This window comes from Phalacrocorax aristotelis, chromosome 1 (assembly GCF_949628215.1).
Source record: "Phalacrocorax aristotelis chromosome 1, bGulAri2.1, whole genome shotgun sequence".
NCBI lineage: Eukaryota > Metazoa > Chordata > Aves > Suliformes > Phalacrocoracidae > Phalacrocorax > Phalacrocorax aristotelis.
In genome coordinates this window covers 137709822-137728758 of record NC_134276.1, presented here as the reverse complement: position 1 = coordinate 137728758, position 18937 = coordinate 137709822, and the positions used below count along the sequence as shown (strand labels likewise).

Genomic DNA, 18937 nt, shown 5'->3' with positions numbered 1-18937 from the left:
CCTACTCCAAGTCTGTAGGTGTAGTGTGGAGAGCAGTTCACATAGATCTTGTGCCCTGGGCAATTTGGACTTTTATGGTCCACAATGGTCTTAGAGCCCTGTGCCCAGGTGTCACATCAAGAGTTAGTGGGACGTGCCATGTAAGGACACTAGCCAGAACGAGGTGAAAATTGTGAAGGCTTTGGAGACCCCACATAATCTTAGGCTTTAACTGCTAGTGCCCAGGTGTGCTAACAGACATGCGCAGGGAGCTCTTGTGGAAATAGCAGGCATGTGTAGCCTTTAAGCTTCTCGGGAAAGGAGCTAGAGGCTGGAGAACTGCAACTGTGGTTGTAGTACCTAATGCCTTTGGGTGGGCGGTTCTGCTGACAGCTCTGATACTGAATAGTCATCAGTGAGCATCTCACCCAACCTCTCTGGGGCTGGGTTTTTTTCAGTACTAACAAACTGAAGACAGATAAACACCACCTTGTAAAATTAGTTAATGTTTGTACATACAGTAGGTGTAATAAGAGGATACAAAAGCACCACACCTTGCTGATTCTCATGTTGGGTTGAAAAGATCTAAGGGTGTATCTTCTATACCTGAAGTGAGAAAATCAATATTCTTGGCTGAGTAGGTATGCTGCATGTCTCATTTTTCCCTAATGCTTGTAAGACAAATTGTGCCATTAACTCAATATGCGGATTTTCTAACTCTGTTTTGGCGTACAACATTCTTCCTGACCATTTTAAACACAGAGGTAAATTCTGCTTTAAGCTGAAGAGAGAAGGAGGTGTAATAACCTTGGAGGACACCCGAGGGACCACCTGCCCTGCCCCTTCGTCACGGATTTAGAAAGCTTTCGGTTCCCCCCCTTCCCTGGCTGCTTCCTCTCGCCTCCCGGATGCCTGCAGGGGCTGCAGCACAGCCCTCCCTCCCGCAAAGCCCGGCTGCCCGCTCACGCCTAGCGCTGCCGCTCTCCGTGGCAGGCGGAGGCGGGGGGAGGACGAGGGCAGGGAAGGGGCTCGGGGAGGCGCTGAGGAGCCGCCGCAGCCGCCGCCGATCGCCCCCTGCGCGTCGCCCCGGCTTCAGCGCCCCGGGGAGCCCGGAGGCGGCCGCGCCGGCAGAGGAGCCCCGCCACGCCGGTAAGCAGGGGAGCCCTCCCGGAGGGAGCCTTTTCTCGCCTGCTCTTCTGGCTTCCTCCGAGGGCTGCTGCGGCGTGCCCGGGTACCCTGCGGCACGGCTAACGGGGGCAGCGGCGGAGGCAGGCTGCGCAGGGAGCGGGCAGCGAAACGTGGCTTTGCCTCTGTGCCGCTGGGCGATGCCGGCGGCGGCGGGGAACCGGGGACGAAGGAGCGGCCCGAGGCGGGGGGCGCGGGGCCGGGTCCTGCCGGGGATGGCCCCTCTCCCCCACCCGCGGCAGAGCCACGCCGCTTGCCGTTCGCCCGGAGCTCGGCCGCACGGAAGCAGGGCCGGGCGAGGCGGGGGAGAGGAGCGGAGCCGAGCGCGGGCGGCCTGAGCTGGTCCGCATGCCCGGGCGGGCAGCCGCCTTCCTCCCCGGGTACGCGCGGCCGCTCGGTGCGAGAGGCGGCTGAGGGGAAGGCAGAGCCGCGGCGCCGCTCCTCCCTCCCCCGGCCGGATATATAGTATCAGACACAGAGGGGGAGGAGAGGTTTGTAATTTTTTTCTTTCTTTCTTTCTTTTTTTTTTTTTTCCGCCTCCTTTTCTTTACCGGGAGTTGTGTACAAGGGAAGGTGGGGGCAGCGGTTTGGAAACAGGAATTGGTCGGAAAAGCGGTAATTGAAGGTAACACCCCGCTGGGGGACATTGGGGGGAAGCGAAAAAGAAGAAAAATGGGGGTGGGGGAGAGGAGGAGGCGGCGGCGACGCTGTGGAGAGATGATGCCCGGGAGGCGGCCGGGGGCCGGACCGGCTGCAGCGGCTGCCGCGGTGGCGGGAGGCTCGGCCGGGCCCGGCCGTGCCGGGCAGGTACCGCGGCCCCGGGGCTAGCCCCGTCCCGGGGCGGCGGGGAGCGGGGCCGGGCCGGGACCCCGGAGCTGGGCGGTGCCCCGGGGGAGCGGCCGCCCCAGCCCCGCCGGCGCTTCGGCTTCTCCTTGGGAAAGTTCAAGCCGGAGTGCGACCCTGTGAATGAGGAGTGCGGTGAGCGGCTCCCGCTCTGTCTCACAGCAGGGTCTGCTCCGGGTAGGGGTAATCTTCAGTGCGATGCTATAAAAAAATTAGGAAGATCTAATATAATTTTGAGGGAGGCTTCCCTTTTTTGTTTTCCCTGCTATTAGGTCCATGTATGCTTTTTTTTTTTCTTAAAGGCTGTGCTACTAGCAGCAGATTAGAGTTTCAGTCGTATGAGGAGGGTTTCTTATTCTGAGCCTTGGTGCTGTTCTCTGTCTCTTGATTGGGATATTACAGGATGTCCCTGCTGCCCACCCACCCACATGGCACCACAAAGATTTAACCCAAATTTTGTTACAGGACCCTGTGAGGTTATCCGTGGTTTTCTAGAAACTAGAGGCACGTGACCTTGTCTTGTCTTATAGTCCTTTACAGTAATGTTGTTACTCGGAACAATTTGCTTTTATGTGTTTGCCACAGAGCCTTTTAAGGGCATAACTAGAGAGATGAATAACTAAAGGCAGACCATTATCTTGCAGTGGGAAGCAGTAAAACTAAATGGGAGTTGCTTCAACCAGAAATATCGCACTATAAATTCAGTCAAAAGACTAGTTTGCATCTTCGTTTAGACTGAGATTTTGCCGTCTGTGAAGGTCATTATTAGGCTAGAAGAGTGTACTCCAAAATCCGTATCTGCTCTAATCCTGCTTCCCTTGTATTTCTATTAAAGTAAGTGTGAAACTGAACTATTAGGCGATCCCAAAGGTCTAATAAAATGTGTGGCCCTTCAGAAGCTTTTAATACCAAAGCTCACGTTGCTTTGGCACGTTACTTTAGAGTGTAACTTTCTGCATGTGCTGGCATTCTGGGAACCTTCATCTCCATTTGATAAGACACTGATGGCAGTTCAGACATCTGCTACTGGAGTTTGTTTTAATTTGCATCTACTGTATCAAAAGCATCATCGTTTCCTGTTTACCTGTAATGTTCTTGAATGGGAAAGTGCAAGTTCTGTTCAGTACTCTGTAATGTACTCCTCTTTAGAGTAACTACATGGTTTAACTGTTACACTGATAGCTGCTTTAGAGAAGTTGTAAAATCCATGTTGTAATATAGTGATTTAATCTCCAGATCTGCTGTGTCTCCAGACAAACTATAGTCTTGTAGAAACAAGTTTTTAAAACATTTCCTCTGTGTTTTGGGGTGTTTGTCTAAGTTAAAGTCACCATAAACTTCAATACATAGGTGATGAGGATAGAAAATTTGGTGGGGGGAGGAGATGCACTCACTCAAAGGTATCTGAATTAAATATGAAGTAATAGCAGATTTAGGCCAGCCTTTTACTATATTTAGAGGATGTTTGAAAGTGCATCTGACTGTAACAAAGCTGCAAATTCCTCAGTTCTACCAATTTGGGTTTCAATTCTAATCCCTATTAAGGCTTGTTTAGATTAGTGGTGGGGAAATGCAGTTTTAAAACATCTTGAAGACCATGTAAGAGAAGTCTGAGTAAATAAAACTCCTAGCATGCCAGTGGGGCAAAAAAAGAAGAATCTAGAGGTAAACTGCCAGAAAAGTAGTAGAGGATGGCCTGTTAACAGAGGCACAAAGCTTGCGGCTCTGTGATGGAGGCAGCTTTGACTGATAAACTTCCCATGCTTTCCCCAAAGTCAGCTCAGATCTGAGAGACCTAGATCTCAGGGGGGTGGATGGATGGGTGGGGGAGGTTGGGGAGATGTGGGGGTGCTGGCATGGAGAACATGGGTAATGACAGGGCAGAAGGATTGTGGTAGGCAACATGGGTAATATGACCAAAGGCACAGAGACTGCCATTGGGTCTGCATGGTACAGCAGAGGAGCACCAAAGAGTGGCCAATCTCTTCATAAATCTCTTGGATACTGCTGATTTCAAGTCCTGTAGCAATGTAGACCCTTGCTCCAAGGGGGCAGTCTGCAACATTAGACTATTGCATTGTAAAAAATGTCTAATTTTTTTCCTTATATTCCACACAGGAAGCTCCTAATTCTGATCAATTTGCCATTTTTTTTCCCCAATGACAGGTAATTTTGATCTATACAAGGACAGATCATGTAAATGAAGGCATAGGGAAGGAGAAAAAAAAAATATGTTTTGAAATGGGAAAGAGGGGAGAGACTTCTCTTATTTTGGTGATACCACAGACCTGAGTAGTTCATCGAAGCTGAAGGGCAGTGGAGAGTAACTCTATGGGGTTGGGGAAGCTTTACTGATGAGTGATCAGCTCATCTGGGGACTGTTGCTTGTGTTGTTATATTGTTTGCTTTTGCTGTGTTTGTAGGAAAATGTTGGAGATAATTGCTGCGGGGGCTAATGTTAGCATTGCTCTGTAGCTGCATTATTATCCCATTATTACTATTAAAAATTATAGCATTCTTATTCCCTAAGGGTCCTGGCTCCACAAAGGAGGCTTAAGAAATGAAAGTTTGAATATTGCAATGCTGTCCAATGATATTAACATTATCTAAGTTATTAACGGTAAGCCATGGAAAGAGTTAGGCATCTCCAGATGTACCTAGAAATAAGTATAATGTGAAGCACATTCACTTCCCTGGCACAACAAGCTATTGCACAAAGGCAGTCCTTGTCTGGGAGGTGTTCACCTGTATTAAGGTGATGCTGTGCTAGGGCTAACCAAAACTTGCCTTTCTGCAAGGCAAAGGCAGTAGTTCAGTGGTCATTTTAATTTGCCATAAATGTGGGCTCCTGCCAAAGGGTCACCTGCCTGCCTCACCTCTGGCTATGCATTCCTGATCACTTGCTTGTGCTGGTACCATCACTTGCGGCCAAAAGCAAATCTGCTCTTGTTGTTGCTGTTGGCCTGGTTTTCAGCTGGATGAGTTCCAGTGTCTGACTCAATGCATGACTAAAATGCACCGAGGAGTCAGCATAGATGTGCACTTGGGGGAAGAGCAGGCTGGTCCTCATTGTGCTTGGTAGGAGTCCCATTTGGACCAGATTAAAAAGAAGATGGACCTGTAGCCTAATGAGCTCATTAAGTGCAGTGTTAACACTATTGCATGGCGTCCAGATTGGTATTGGCTTATACCTGTTCAATTTGGAGAGTGAGGAGGAGTACCTCTCTGTCTCTGTGTAGGCATACTCTTCAAGGACCTGATGAACCAAGTGAAAGAGGAAACTTGAAGGACAAAAAGTTGTTTCAAATACCTGTATTCTTGGAGGTGGGGCCTTACTCTGGCAAGCTAAAAAATTACCTCCCTCTGCTCAGGATATAGAGCTCTGAATTCAGGTTTTGGGGTGATCAGTTCTGCCATTAACCTGATTTATACCATCACCACTTCTGTTGCTTCTAAGTCTGCTTATCCTGTATTTAAATTGCAGACTACTTCAGCTACAATTACCCATTTTTGCTCTGTGTTTGCACATGGCCTGTGCTGATAAAGCCCAGGTTTGTGGCGTGATAGCTGGCTGAATATGAGCCAGCAGTGTGCCCAGGTGGCCAAGAAGGCCAACAGCATCCTGCCTTGTATCAGGAATAGTGTGGCCAACAGGAATAGGGAAATGATTGTGCCCCTGTACTTGGCACTGGTGATGCTGCACCTTGAGCACTCGAGCACTACTGTGTTCAGTTTGGGCCCCTCACTACAAGAAAGACATTGATGTGCTGGAGTGTGTCCAAAGAAGAGCAATGAAGCTGGTGAAGGGTCTAGAGAACAAGTCTTATGAGGAGCAACTGATGGAACTGGAGTTGTTTAGCTTGCAGAAAAGGAGGCTGAGGGGAGACCTTATTGGTCTCTACAGCTACCTGAAAGGAGGTTGTAGCAAGGTGTGTGTCGGTCTCTTCTCCCAGGTAACAAACAATAGGACAAGAGGAAATGGCCTCAAGTTGCACGAGGGGGGCTTTAGATTGGCTAGTAGGAAGAATTTCTTCACTGAAAGTGTTGTCAAGCATTGGAACAGGCTGTCCAGGGAAGTGGTTGAGTCACCATCCCTGGAAGTATTTAAAAGACATGTAGACATGGTGCTTAGGGACATAGTTTAGTGGTGGACTTGGCAGTGTTAGGTTAATGGTTGGACTTGATGATCTTAAAGACCTTTTTCTCAGCACGGGATGGTCAGAGCGATAGGGAGCAGTCATGGAGGGGGCGGGGGGGGCACTTCCTTAGTCTGCTGTCTCTCTTGAGCTCTCCTGGGCTTCTGTAAATCAGTCCCTGTAGTCTGCTGTATAGTGCCACCATGGGTCAGCATGCACTTTTAGCATCTCAGCCCTTTTTATACGCAGCCATGTCTGGCAAAACTTCACTTTCATTTGTTATCTCAGTAAAGAGTGTACTACAGTGGACGCTGTCTTTTATTGTATTTTTTCCTGTCCAATTTTTGAATGGTAAGCCTACAACTTGTAGGTTTTTAACATCATCTGAGGTAGACATTTTGACTGGGTTTGGGGTTGTTTTTTTTTTTTAAAAGCCTTCTTTCAGGCTTTCTTTAGAAAATGTAGTTGTATGGGTGATATACAGTGTTAAAATTACAGCTAATTAGGTCTTTAGACAGTGAAATAGTCAATAGCAGGAATTGCGTGTAGGCATATAATGTTCTTGATAATTGTTGGAAACTGGAAATCCCCTCTCCCTCAAATCTCTGGCGGCATTCATTTTTGTTAAAGCATGAGGCATATTGAAGGTTTGGCAAAAATACCTGTTATTGTGACTATAATTGTGTTTAGATCTAAGCTTATATTAGCTGTCTTTTGCAAGAGTTGCTTTCTCTGTACGTGTACCTATGCTTAGGCAGTTTCAAGTGACTGGAAATTGCTTAGGGCTCCATTCTTCCACCCATACTCACAGAAAAAGATACCTTGTGCCACAAAAATACACTATCGTGTTTAACTCCAATGTTTTCTCCTTGCTGAAAGTAATTGTGGAGCAGCTGGGCCTGTAAGAGATGCATATTATAGGTTTTCCTCGTACGTCATTTCATTTTTAACCCATTATGCCAGTGTCCGTCACCTATAGCTGCTTTGAGAAGCAGTAAGTTGTCCTGTGGGGTTAACAGAATACACACAAAACCTATTGACTGGTTCATGCATGCAAGAATGGCAGGACTGGTCACAAACCTGGATGCTTACAATTTAATTTCTAAAGCTGCTTTCGGCCTTGCCTTACGCAAGCCCAGATCCACGTTTTATTGTGCCCAAAGGTGAGAGGCAATTTTACCATGGGCTGTTCTCTGGAAACAAATACAAGTCTTTGATTCCAGGTTTGAATGGCTTGTGTCCACCTTTACAGCAAACTCGATTTGCACAACAGTTTCTGCAATCCCATATGAAATTGGGGCCAGATGGATTGACAACTCTCTTTTTTGTTTTATCTTCCTGAAAGCAATCATAAACCCTGTTGATTGAAGGAAAGAAAGGTTCCCTGATCTCCTGTAAAGAATGTCGATTTATATTGCGGTAGATGGTTCAGGAGGGCCTTTTCTTATTCAAGGAATACTGAATGTAAATACATTGCAGTGTCACAACTGTCTCTAGAACATTTCTTCAGAAACTACCTTGATACTGTGAGTGAAATTATGAAAATGTAAATCGAATGCAATTTTGTAGACAAAGTTATAGATGAACAATAAGGGAAAGGTTATTACAAAGCTATACACTTACACTGTGTAAAGAAATGGAAAACAAGAGTAAGTGTTATGTTGACATTGAGTCAGTCAGACTTGGTTCTGAGGAAGATCTGAAAAGCAGAGGTGCTTTGTAGAACCAGCCCTTTTCAGGAGCGTAATTCCTACAATACACCTTAGTAAATCCTAAGAGATAGATTCTTAATTTATTCACAAGATGTGTAGGTATGGACAGAGCACAGCAGTCTTTGAAGTGGTTCTCTGAGGTGGGTGTACTATGGAGTTAACACTGGGCTACACAGATGGGTTTGATAGTAGCCAGAGGTGGTATCATTTAATGATTAATTGGTGGCATATGAAATTGCCTGAGTCGTCTTTATAGGTGTACTGTGATATCTCAAGAGTGCTACAACTGACTTTAACTAGTGGTGTGCTACAGCTGGTGAAGCTTGCAGAAAATGACAGCCTGAAGCTAGCACTGTTTTCTCATTAGTCTTTCCTCCCTAAGCACAAGTAACAATAACTTGGGGAAGGTTGTAGCTGTAGCAGTCAGCACTGTTTTGGCCGAACACACAATGCTCATTTGGAAAGATACTTTTCTGTTACTGCTCTCATTGACATATGAAATAATTTTTTTGCCTGCTGTCTCTGGTATGAGTTTTTAGGTGAATAATTGTGCTTCTCTGAGCTTTACTCTCCATTGCAGTATCACTCTATCACTAATGTCACTATGTTATTCACCACTAGTAAAAGTTTGTTTGGTTGTGCAGGGTTGAAGAATCTGAGATGTCTCCTTCAGAAACAAGAGCTAGTGCTTTCAGCAGAGGTTTGCCTGGCTTCAGTGCTGGAGTGTTCAGTGGTGCTCCCTCTTAGATATCCTCCTCTGGTGTGGTCAGAAGTAGCATGTTCAGAAGCACCTCCCAGAAGCAGAGTGGTCGTGATCTGTGGCGAATAGCTGCAGTGCTAGACTGCCAAAACCAGGAGCTCTGCCGGTTCTGCTCCTGGTCAGGACCAGCAAACACAGAGGTGGTTTTGTGGCTCCTGTCAGATGATCACCTGTCTGTTAGCCTGTATCAATGGCTTGTGATGGGCTGGGCTTCTGCAGCGAGGCAGAAGCAGTTTGGAAGTGGGATGAAGAACGTGAGGGGGTGAGCTTTGCCAGTCCTCTCCTGGCTCTGGGGCAGCCAGTGAGGTCAGCTGCTGCTGGCTTTCTCGAGTGAGGTGAGGGAAGGAGAGGCAGGGAACTGCTTTCTCTGCCAGTATCCTGTGGAGCCACTAGGACAGTGGAGCCAGTGACTGCTGCAAATCTTTTCAAAACCATCTGTTTTACCACCTGTCATTGCTTATTCACAAACACAAAGTCTTATTGGGCATTAGTATTAAAAATCTTTCTCCTGAAGTACAAAAATAAAGAAGTTTCTTCGGAAATTCCCCCGTTATATGCCCATAATTTAAGTAGGGACTATAGAAATGCTCTGTCATGAGGGAGAGGAGGGGAAAAAGAGAGAGAAAAGGACTTGCCTGCCCAACATAAAATACTTTCTGAAAATGTACATGCTTACAGTACTGTCAATGGGGCTTATTTCAGACCAGCTGATAACAAAAATGGATGGCATGATTCTCTTCAGACCTAATTCTAGGGACAACTTTGAGGGTGAAATTTTGTTACAGAAGAAGCCCTTAGCAAAAATTGTATTGCATGCACTGACATCAGCTTATTCATTGCTTCTTGCTGTAAGTCAAGGGGAAAATCACAGTCCAGGGCTGCTTCTAGATTACATTTGGCTATTGAATTGAATGTCATTGCTGTAAAGCACCCAACTCTTTTGTTAGACAAAAATTTTATGAAGGGACTGAGACTGTTGGTTCCCAGGCCATTAATAAGACACCCAAACTCTCATGTATTCACATTTCTAAACTGAATGTGACAGGGTTATACCCTCAGTTAACCCTTGCTTCATATAACTGCAACCTCACTGCTTTACTGCTTTCTGATCCTGCAGAGTGCAAAGAACCAATTTGCTTGCTTTTCTGACAAAAGATCTGTTTATGCAGACTTGGAGTTCTGATAGCCATGGAGCCATACCATTGCATGCAGTAAATTCCACCTTTTTCCTGTGACTGCAGCTGGAACTTTTCAGCCTAGCTCTTTACGTGCCCTATGATCCTTTCTCCAGTAACGTACATTATTGCTTTGATGTTGTTCTGCTTGTACTTCCCTATGGAGCCCTTCAGTTTGCTGTCTGCAGGAAGAAATGAGATCCCAGATCAAGGCGTTACAGGCATTGAATGACACTGTCTTCTACCGGTGACCTCCTTCAAGCCCCCATTGCTGCTATCTTTATTAGATATTTGAGAGCAAAGTGACTAAGCTAATATACTCCTAGTATGGAACAAAATGTCAGTGATACCCTCTGCACTTTTTTCTTTTTGTGCCTTTGTTTGCATCTGAAATAAACTTGATGAGACTGTTGCAGAGAGGAGAGTGCAAGGAGTGCAGAGGTACGAGGGTGTTTATGCCATGCTCTGTTGTATGTATCCAACCACCCATCAAATCTTGCACCTAGATGCAGCAGTCAAACCTGTCATCTAGGAGCAAAAACCTTCAGAGTTCTGTAGGCAACCAGTAACTTTTGCCATAACTAGTAGTTTTAATTTTTTTCATTATTTTGTTTATGTATGTTTTCTACTATAACTGAATTCAAGATTTCAGGGCATCCTACCCAATATATTGATCTGATGGGAAGTGTTGGATCTTGATGCGTTTCTCAGTTAATATTTTTTTCATCTTCCATATTTCCTAATCACTGTATTCTCTCCCGTTTTGTTTTCTTCCTTAGCCTAGTTCTGCTGTCACTAAGTTCACAGAGGAGATAAGGAGTCTAACTGTGTCCTTAAAGATGACTTCATGCCTGAGATTTATCACTTCACCTTCATTTTGGCCTATCACTGACGTTTCATTGCTATGTAGCATCAGGCAAACTGATGTATTAATCTATGTATTAATCCCTGTGGCTCAAAAGAATTTAACCCATCTCCACCATGTTCTGAAGCTCTCTTGTATTTATGCTCAAATGAGTGCTTCATGGGCACCTGGCTCAAATCCTGCATGTTGCTATTTGCTACAGGGTCCAAGTCAGTTGATCTGCAGAGAAGAGGAGTTCAGTTCCTGGTACTAGAATGCTCCATTTATGTGGTATCAAGTGTTTTGGTCCAGTATTTTTTTTTCTGCTGAATATTTATATTGGACCGTATACAATTGCAATGGAAGCAGTTGTTTATCTGCAAAGTGTAATACTGAATTCTCTACCAATGGAAACCTATTGCTTTGGCTAGCTCAGGGTTTTTCAATAACTGATTAGGCATTGCTTACTGCTGATGAACTCACCCACAAAGAATTTCCAGCAAGCAAGTGAAATACCAGATGAAACGATACCCTTCCAAGATGATGTGGTAGCATCCCAAATTTAAAGATGAGGTCTCGGGACTCTACCTGTTGAGTGACACTGTTGAACCAACCACATATGCAAAACTGAACTCTGATCTGACAGCAAGTCAATCACAGCATGCAGATGCATTAGCTACCCATATACCCTTGGAGGAGTTCCTCTAGGGAACTCTATAGGGAGTGCCTTATACCACTTGGAGGGGGTCTTACTTCTCAGGTTCCTCCTGGAAAACCTTTGCCTGTTAATGTTACATTTATTGCAGCTTTGATTTTCAAGTAATAAGTGGTTGTATTTCAATAGCCAGCTTTCTGCTGGTGAATCGTAAACAGGCTGAAGTTGCATTAATACTGAATACTTTTCTGAAAGGCTAGATTTCCCCCGGACCAGGATGGTAACATGTGTAGGAGGACAGGTTGTTTTGTGATTGCTTCTGCTTTGCTCTTGCAGTTAAATATGATTTTAAACTTAAGCTTCTACAGGTTATAGTCTGGCACATCTGACTGTCAGTAGTTCACCTTAAAAATTGGGTAGTCGTGTTGAGAAATGAAAAACTAATATGCGATAGCAGAGTTCCCATTGCCGACTGTAGATTGCATCCTTGAAGATAGGGAAGTTCTTGTCTTCTTAGGCAACATAATCTGCATTTATCAAAAAAACAAGTACTCTGCTTGTCATTAGTGTTTAATTTCCATGGCAACCTACATAACACTTGTTCTGGAAGATGAAGTAAGGTGATCTGGAGTCCTTCCTAGGAACACGTGTCTGGTCTAAGGTTCATGTGTTCAAAATGTTAAAACAGTCACATACTGTAAAAGTAAAGCTATCTTTCATTAAATGAGATAGTGCCTTCAAAGAGAGTAGTTCTTTTATTTTCCACATACGCCTACACCTAATGTGACTAATGTGATTGTGACTGTGAGCCCTTAAAGTGCTATACAAGTAAAAAGTGGAATTATAGAAGTAGGTCTTGTAGCATTCCTAGATATATAGCTGGAAACTTGTATCTTGTCTTATGGGTAACAAGAGTAGGCTAAACTTATTATGTCTGATAGCTGGAAGTAATCAAGACAACAGGATCCTTTTTCATGTGGTGAATGCAAGTCCCTATAGGTATTTTTTTAGAGCTTTGTATGAATATCACCCCATACTGCTGACTCATGAACTAAAATGGGCACCTTCTTGCACTCCTTTTTTTTTTCTCTTTTGTCTGTCTTTCCATCTTTGAAATTCTTATCTGCTACGTGCAACCTTGTGTTCTCTCCATGCAGAATATAATGCCCAAAGTATTCTGTCCGGTATACTTTTAGTCTAAAGTGCTCATAAATGCCAGCAGCAGCTTCCTTTAGATTAATTCTAGAATTTTCACTAGGGTGTCCCATAGGTAGTTGTTTTTTATTCTGTATGGTGTTATGCAAAAATCTTACCAAACCAGATTGTTCCACTTGCACCAATGGAGGTATTAGCCGTATATGACACTTTTTTTGAAGGTTCAGGAAGATTAAGGCAAGGAAGATACATCAAGGATAGCTATAATTCTGTGATGAAGAGGTTGTACTTCATTGCATTATCTTTTTAAAATGCTGTTTTCCATACTTTCTCTTCCTGCCCTTTCACTAGGAGAGCTAGCTTTCCAATCAAGCTCGTTACTCTGCCCCGTTTGAAAATTTACCTTCGTTTCTTTAAAAAGCAAATTCTGAAAGAATCTGACTGAAAAATTAAGATGAAATATATCAGCTTTCTGTTTTCTTTGCCCTCCTGTTCATAAGCTGTAAACCTACAGCTGTAGAAGCCACTTTTTTGTGTTGAGTGTTTCTTCATTGTTCAAATCAGCCTTTCAATATATTGCAGATAACTGTCTGGTGTAGTGTTAGCAAGGGAAAATATGTCCTGTTGTCTTAGGGCAATCATAAAAATCATATTAATATATCTCTACCAGAACTGCATGGTATGAGAACAAAACATTCTGGGCAACAGGTGAAGTGGTCTCTGTCATCTTGAGAATGTTTTCTGCTAGAACATGTTGATTTTATTGGTATTGTAAGCCTCTTGCATCTGTACTTTGTGTTTACTCCTGTGCTCATTGGAGATGTACATTTTCTGTGTAAATTGTGGTATTAGTACTGGAAAGCAAAGGGGGGATATCAAAAGGCACGAGTGATAATACATGGTACAAGGGTACGTAGAAATTAGGCAAATGAAGATTTCAAGTCATAGATAGAGAGGTCTGCCAGTGTACTATTTACTGAATGAAAAGGATGAAGATGGTGCTTTGCACTTGTTTCCCACTTCACAGTGAGCAACGAATATGAGTTTAACACAGTACAAATGCATTGCATTAACACATCATGTAGGGCGTAGTGTTTAAAAACTGCATATGGTAGACATAGCTTACCTTCTTTTGTTCTAACTTAGCACTGAGAGTTGGCAACAGCGCAGTGGGACCTCTAGCAGCAGCGCTCTAGAGAACATTTGGGTCCTCTCGTCTGGCAACTCAGAAGCAAGTAGTGACAAGTCTGCAGTAGATTGTAGGTCCCTAGTAAATTCAGAGGAAAGGCTATGTAGCAGTCTTGCACTGAGCATTCAGGAGGGTTACCTTGCAGGTTTGTCAAGACAGCAGTGAGATCTCTAATGTTAGCGAAGGGGACCCTTACAAGGTCTTCCTGGGCCTCCCTCCTTCCCCTGAAGGAACCACATCCTAGCAGAATCTGAATGAGACCTAGTAATTTTAGTCCTGCTAAGCAAGTATAAGGTCATGTATCGGAACAGTGAGTTATTCTTTTTCTTCATTCCTTCAGCTATTTTGGAGATACTGTTAAGGGTATAGGCAAAAGTTTTTTCTTTGTGCTCTGGGTATTATTCGGCTTTCTCTTCTTCTCACTTAATCATTATTTAGAGGTCTAGTGCTCTGAAGAGTTGGGTTCTCTTCTTTCCAATATCCCTGGCTACTTGTGAGAAGTACTTTTTGCTAGATGGCTGCTTACTAAGTTTGAGGGGTAGGGCACTTTCCTGTTTATAATGGTGAGGCAAGGACAAATACTGTGTTCTCAGAGCCCAGGCAGTGTGGAATTCAGCGTGCAGGCAAGAGATGACCTTGCAGTGTTGCCCACCGAGCAAGAGGCATGATAAATTCTTATTCCAACTATGATTTTGTACAAAAGCAAAGATTGCCTAGGAGAAGCTAATTAAGCAGTGCTTCAAGGAAGCAAAGAATATTTGACTCTTCAGAACTACTTAGAAAAGCTGGTTATAGTAAAATCCATCAGGTTGGATGGGATTTATGCTAGGATACTGAAGGGCACAGGTGATGCAATTTCAGTTCTACTATCTATGAAAAAAAGATGGCAGAGAGGTCCCTAAAGCCTAGGAAAAGGGTATCATTAGACTCATCTTTCAGAAGGGTAACGAGAATCCAAGGAACTGTAGGCCAGTTAGCCTTACTACAATCCCTGGAAATATTACTAAATATGTCCTCAGGGAATTTGTTTCCAAATGTGAGAAAGATGAGAAGGTAATCAAGAATAGTTGAGCCAGGTGTACCAAGGGCATGTTGTACTTGACAAACCCGAGTGCCTTTTGTAATTAAATGACTAACTATGTAGATGAGGGGACATCAGTGGATATAGCATTTCCTGACTTTTACTTCAGTGGGGTTTTTGTTATAATCTCTCACTGAGAAAGCTGTGGAAGTATGGGCTGAAGATATAGATTGTTAGATTGATTGAAAATTGCCTGGATATCTGGGTTTGAAGTGTAGTCTTCAATAGCAGAGTGTCTCATTAAAGTCAAATAACAAGTGGCCTGTGAGGGATTGGACTAGTAGTATTACATCTCTGTTAACTACCTAGATGGTGAGACAGAATGCACCCTGAGAAGAGTTGTAGATCACATTAAAGTGACAGGAGAGAGTGTTTAATACATCCAATGATAGAAATGCAATTCAGCTGGACCTTGAGAAACTTGAGCTTTGGGTCATCAGAAACCTCATGAAGTTCAGTGAGAATAATGGTGAAATTCTGTGCCTGTGCAGATTAACTATGCAACAATACAGGCTGGGAAACAACTGGCTGAACAGAACATCTGTGGGAAAGCAATGGGATATTATGGTGGCTGCCAAGTTGAAAATGAGCCAGCGATGCATTTTGATTGCAAATAAGGCAAACGGCATAGTGGTCTACATTAAAAGCATGGCCAGCAGATGAGGGGAAGTTGTTATCCTCCTCAGCACTGTTGAGTACTGTGGTTCTCCAGTTAGTTTTGAGGTTCCCTAAATGGAAAGCAAGATGTTTAAAAAATTGAGAGGATGCAACAGAGGACTGCTAAGGTGATTGGAGTCATGGAACCCATAAGCTATGAGGAGAAGTTGAGGGAGTTGGGCTGGTTTAGTCTGGCCAAAAAAAAAAGAGGCTGAGGGGCATTCTCTTAGAAGCCAGTAACTGCTTGAAGAGGAGTTACATGACTATGAAGCTGAATTCTTATTAGTGGCAGATTGTAAAAACAAAGGGCAACTGTCACAAGTTGTAGCTTGAGAAGTTCTGACTGGCCATTAGGAAAAGTTTTTCACCAGGGAGTAGCACAGGACTTTTCATGTGTGATCCAGAGAGGTGACGGAATCTTTCCTTGGAGGTTTTCAAGACTCAACTGGACCAAGCTGTGGATGACCTGGTCTAGAATTGGTGACAGTCCCTCTTCAAGCAGTGTGTTGAACTGGTGATCCGCAGAGGTCTCTTCTGTCATGTTCCTGGATTGTTATCTGCAGCAAGACAGATTCTGTCTGTTAATGCGCTTCACTGACAAGACGCCAGGCAGTTAACATATAGAACAATTTTATTAAGTTTTCCACTGTCCTTAAGTCACTTTAACCTATATAGTAAGCCCAATACATAATAAGAGAGAAACTGGTAGAGCAAGATACATGAAATTGGGGGAGTGGGGATACGATGGGGTTCAGTGTTCCAATACTCTGTGGCAAGGTCAAAGGTGGTAGGAGTCTCAGACCAGCTGAGAGGGAGCTCCACTGAGTTACTCCCATGCTCCAATTTTATAGCTGGTGTGAAGCCCCTAGTCCCCACTTACCTTTGTACCCAGGGTCTTAATCACTGCAGCATACCCTGCTATGACTCTTGGAGCTGAACAGGGGCTGTTTGGGTAGATAAATGTGGGGCAAGGAGGGAGGAAGGCCTCATGGTTCAGCGAAAATGTTCACACTTCTATAATTTAAAGGAGTCATACAACTAAACCCTCAACCACGGGTGATGCTTTTAATTAGTGTTTAGCTGCGAGTGGGTGACAGCTTCTTGATTTGGTTTAGATACTTCCCACAGGGTGTTCTGTTAGGAACTGTCTGGGCTCTTGACATAAGTTTAGGCCTAATTTTCTGGCAGCTGGTAAGCAGTGTAGGGAGTGGCAGAGGCATATTATCGGAGTCTAAACATTTGGGGCTGTGGGACTAAGCAAGGGGTGACTACCCAGTCTTCCCCTAGTTCCGCCCCTCACCTTGGCCACATCGTGGCGTTCCCCTCTTCAGCATACCCCTGACATTAGTCCGGTCCCAGGGTTGGGATCCCATACCTTCCAGCCAGCTTTTCTGTGATTCTAACTTCAGAGTGTCTGCCCAGGGTGGCAGGGCTGTGCAGTGCGGAGGAAGAATTTTGTAAGATTGTGATATTTGTATGTCCACAATGGTGGATGTGGAATGGTGGACAATTCCCAACAAGCCCCTCTTCTACAAAGATTCCCGCCCTACCATAGCTTGAACTGTATCCATGTACAAGGCGTCCTTAATGCTGTATGATATTATGTGGTTTTATATTGCTTGGCCATTTTCAAATTTTCTGCTCTTCTGACATACCTTGGGAAAACTACAATGTTCACATGACCATAGAATCCAAGTAATTTTTCTTTCAGGTGAATTATTTATTAAGAATTACATCTATTTTAGCTACTCCTTCTCTATTCCTAGGTATGCTAGGAGCTGTAGAAATGTATAGAAATCTGTTTGAACTAATTTGTCAAAAGGAAGACAGAGACATGAGAAAATCAACTGTCAGAATCGTAATAGATCTGTTTTCACAGGTCAGTGTTGACGACTGTTTGTTTGTTTTCAATTGACTTAATTCCTTCTTTTAAATCTGACTGCAATTGTGAGCAATGCAAGATTTAATTGAAGGGCCCAACTCATGGAAAGAGGAGAAAATAGTGAACTAAAAGCCAGGATGACTGGGAGTATGATTTTTATCAGTAATCCAGGGTAGGAGTGGAGACAGACAGAATGGGGTCAACCTTTGCACAAGAAAGAGACGCCCAAAGTCCCAGTTCCCCAAAGCCACAGCCAAAGTCCCATTGCCAAAAGCCTGTGGCTGGAATGTCACACTGTGCCCTGGTTACCAGCCCTTCCTTGAGGCTGGCCAGGAAAAGGTATTGCAATCTTGTGTTTGTCATCCTTTGTGGTTTATCTGACTCCCAGATTAACACCAGTGCCAGCTGCATCAGGAGTAGGGCCACGCAAATATGGCTGTATCACTTCAGGGCTGATTCCAGTCCCAAACCAGTTCTATTTCTTTTGCTTAATGCCTAAGCCAGGAAACCCCACAGACCTGAGATTGCTGGGAGTCAAACCAGTTTAGTGGTATCAGATGTCATTTAAGTTGCTTGTGATTACATAGAGAACAGGAGAGGGAAAAAAAAAGGAATCCAAACCTAAAACATTTTATGTTCTGAATCTATGAGGATTTGATTTGGGAAAGCCTGGATTTAAACTCTTGACTTTAGCTGATGTAAGCCGATTCACGGAACAACACTCGAGTAACTAAAACAAATAAAACCTTACTTAATGTGAGGTCATGGTCTTTCATTTCCTTGTTCAGTGTGTTTCTGTGAAATACTTTTCCAAACTACGCCTATGTGATTAAAATAGGCATTGCTATTGATTTACTGCACCCCTTTCTGCTAGAGTGCGATGCCATTAAAAATAATGACATGTAGAAATAATGCTCTGAGTAAATGTGGGTTTCCTTCCTATGGTTGGTATTGCTATAGCAACACTTCCGTCCAAACCATGACTGTAATTACAAAAGTTGCCATTGATCCTATATGTGATAAATTATATCTGTGTTTAGCAATGAACACCTTAATGTAAAATGAAATAAAAACTTGCTTTTCCAATTCATCCCCCGTCAAACCTTGGTTTTAACGTCAACAGAATATTTCTAGGGAATTTCCTTTATGATTTTTTCAATAAGTCATTGCTAGACATGAACAGAGTTTTGCGCTCTCAGGATTTAATACGTTTGTTACAGCTTAGGTTAAGCATCTACGTTCACTGCAACGGTTTTACTGGAAAGATTTTTTGGTAGCAATGGCTCTGCCTCTGCAGAATAAATGTTCACAAGAGGATAACTGGAACCTAGTCTAGATCTCTGAGGAGGCAAATCTGAAAAAATGAAATAATTTACATGTGGAATATCTTGAAAATATATTTCAAAGAGAATATGTTCCTGACAAATATTTCTTAAGTAAACTTAAATCTCATTCAGGTAATAAGAGAATATGTATGTTCATATTTGTTTTCAATCCAGAAGTAGAAGCAGCAACCAGGGAGTAAGTATGCACAAGAGATGTCTAAAGAGGGAGTGTGGGAAACAAATCGGCAGCAAGAGGTTAGATTTGTTCTGGCGATCTTCACTGGGGCCTCCAGATGTATGATTTAGGCCCAGGTACTGAGAACTTTGCTGAGAAATGTCTGTTTTCCTGTGAGCTTCAG

General features: G+C 43.8%; 1 protein-coding gene across 3 annotated transcripts in view; it reads left to right on the top strand.

Moving 5' to 3' along the window:
- The first annotated feature begins 915 nt into the window (after nucleotides 1-915).
- The window catches only part of FAR2 (fatty acyl-CoA reductase 2), a 155440-nt gene continuing 137418 nt past the window's right edge, over nucleotides 916-18937 (top strand). The window contains exon 1 of one of the 3 annotated variants that reach the window (XM_075111674.1): nucleotides 916-1128. The gene's annotated coding sequence lies outside the window, so the exon portion shown is untranslated. Of the gene's footprint in view, nucleotides 1129-1542; nucleotides 1656-1715; nucleotides 1790-18937 lie in introns of those variants that run through there. The other 2 variants (XM_075111656.1, XM_075111637.1) reach the window with 2 other exon arrangements.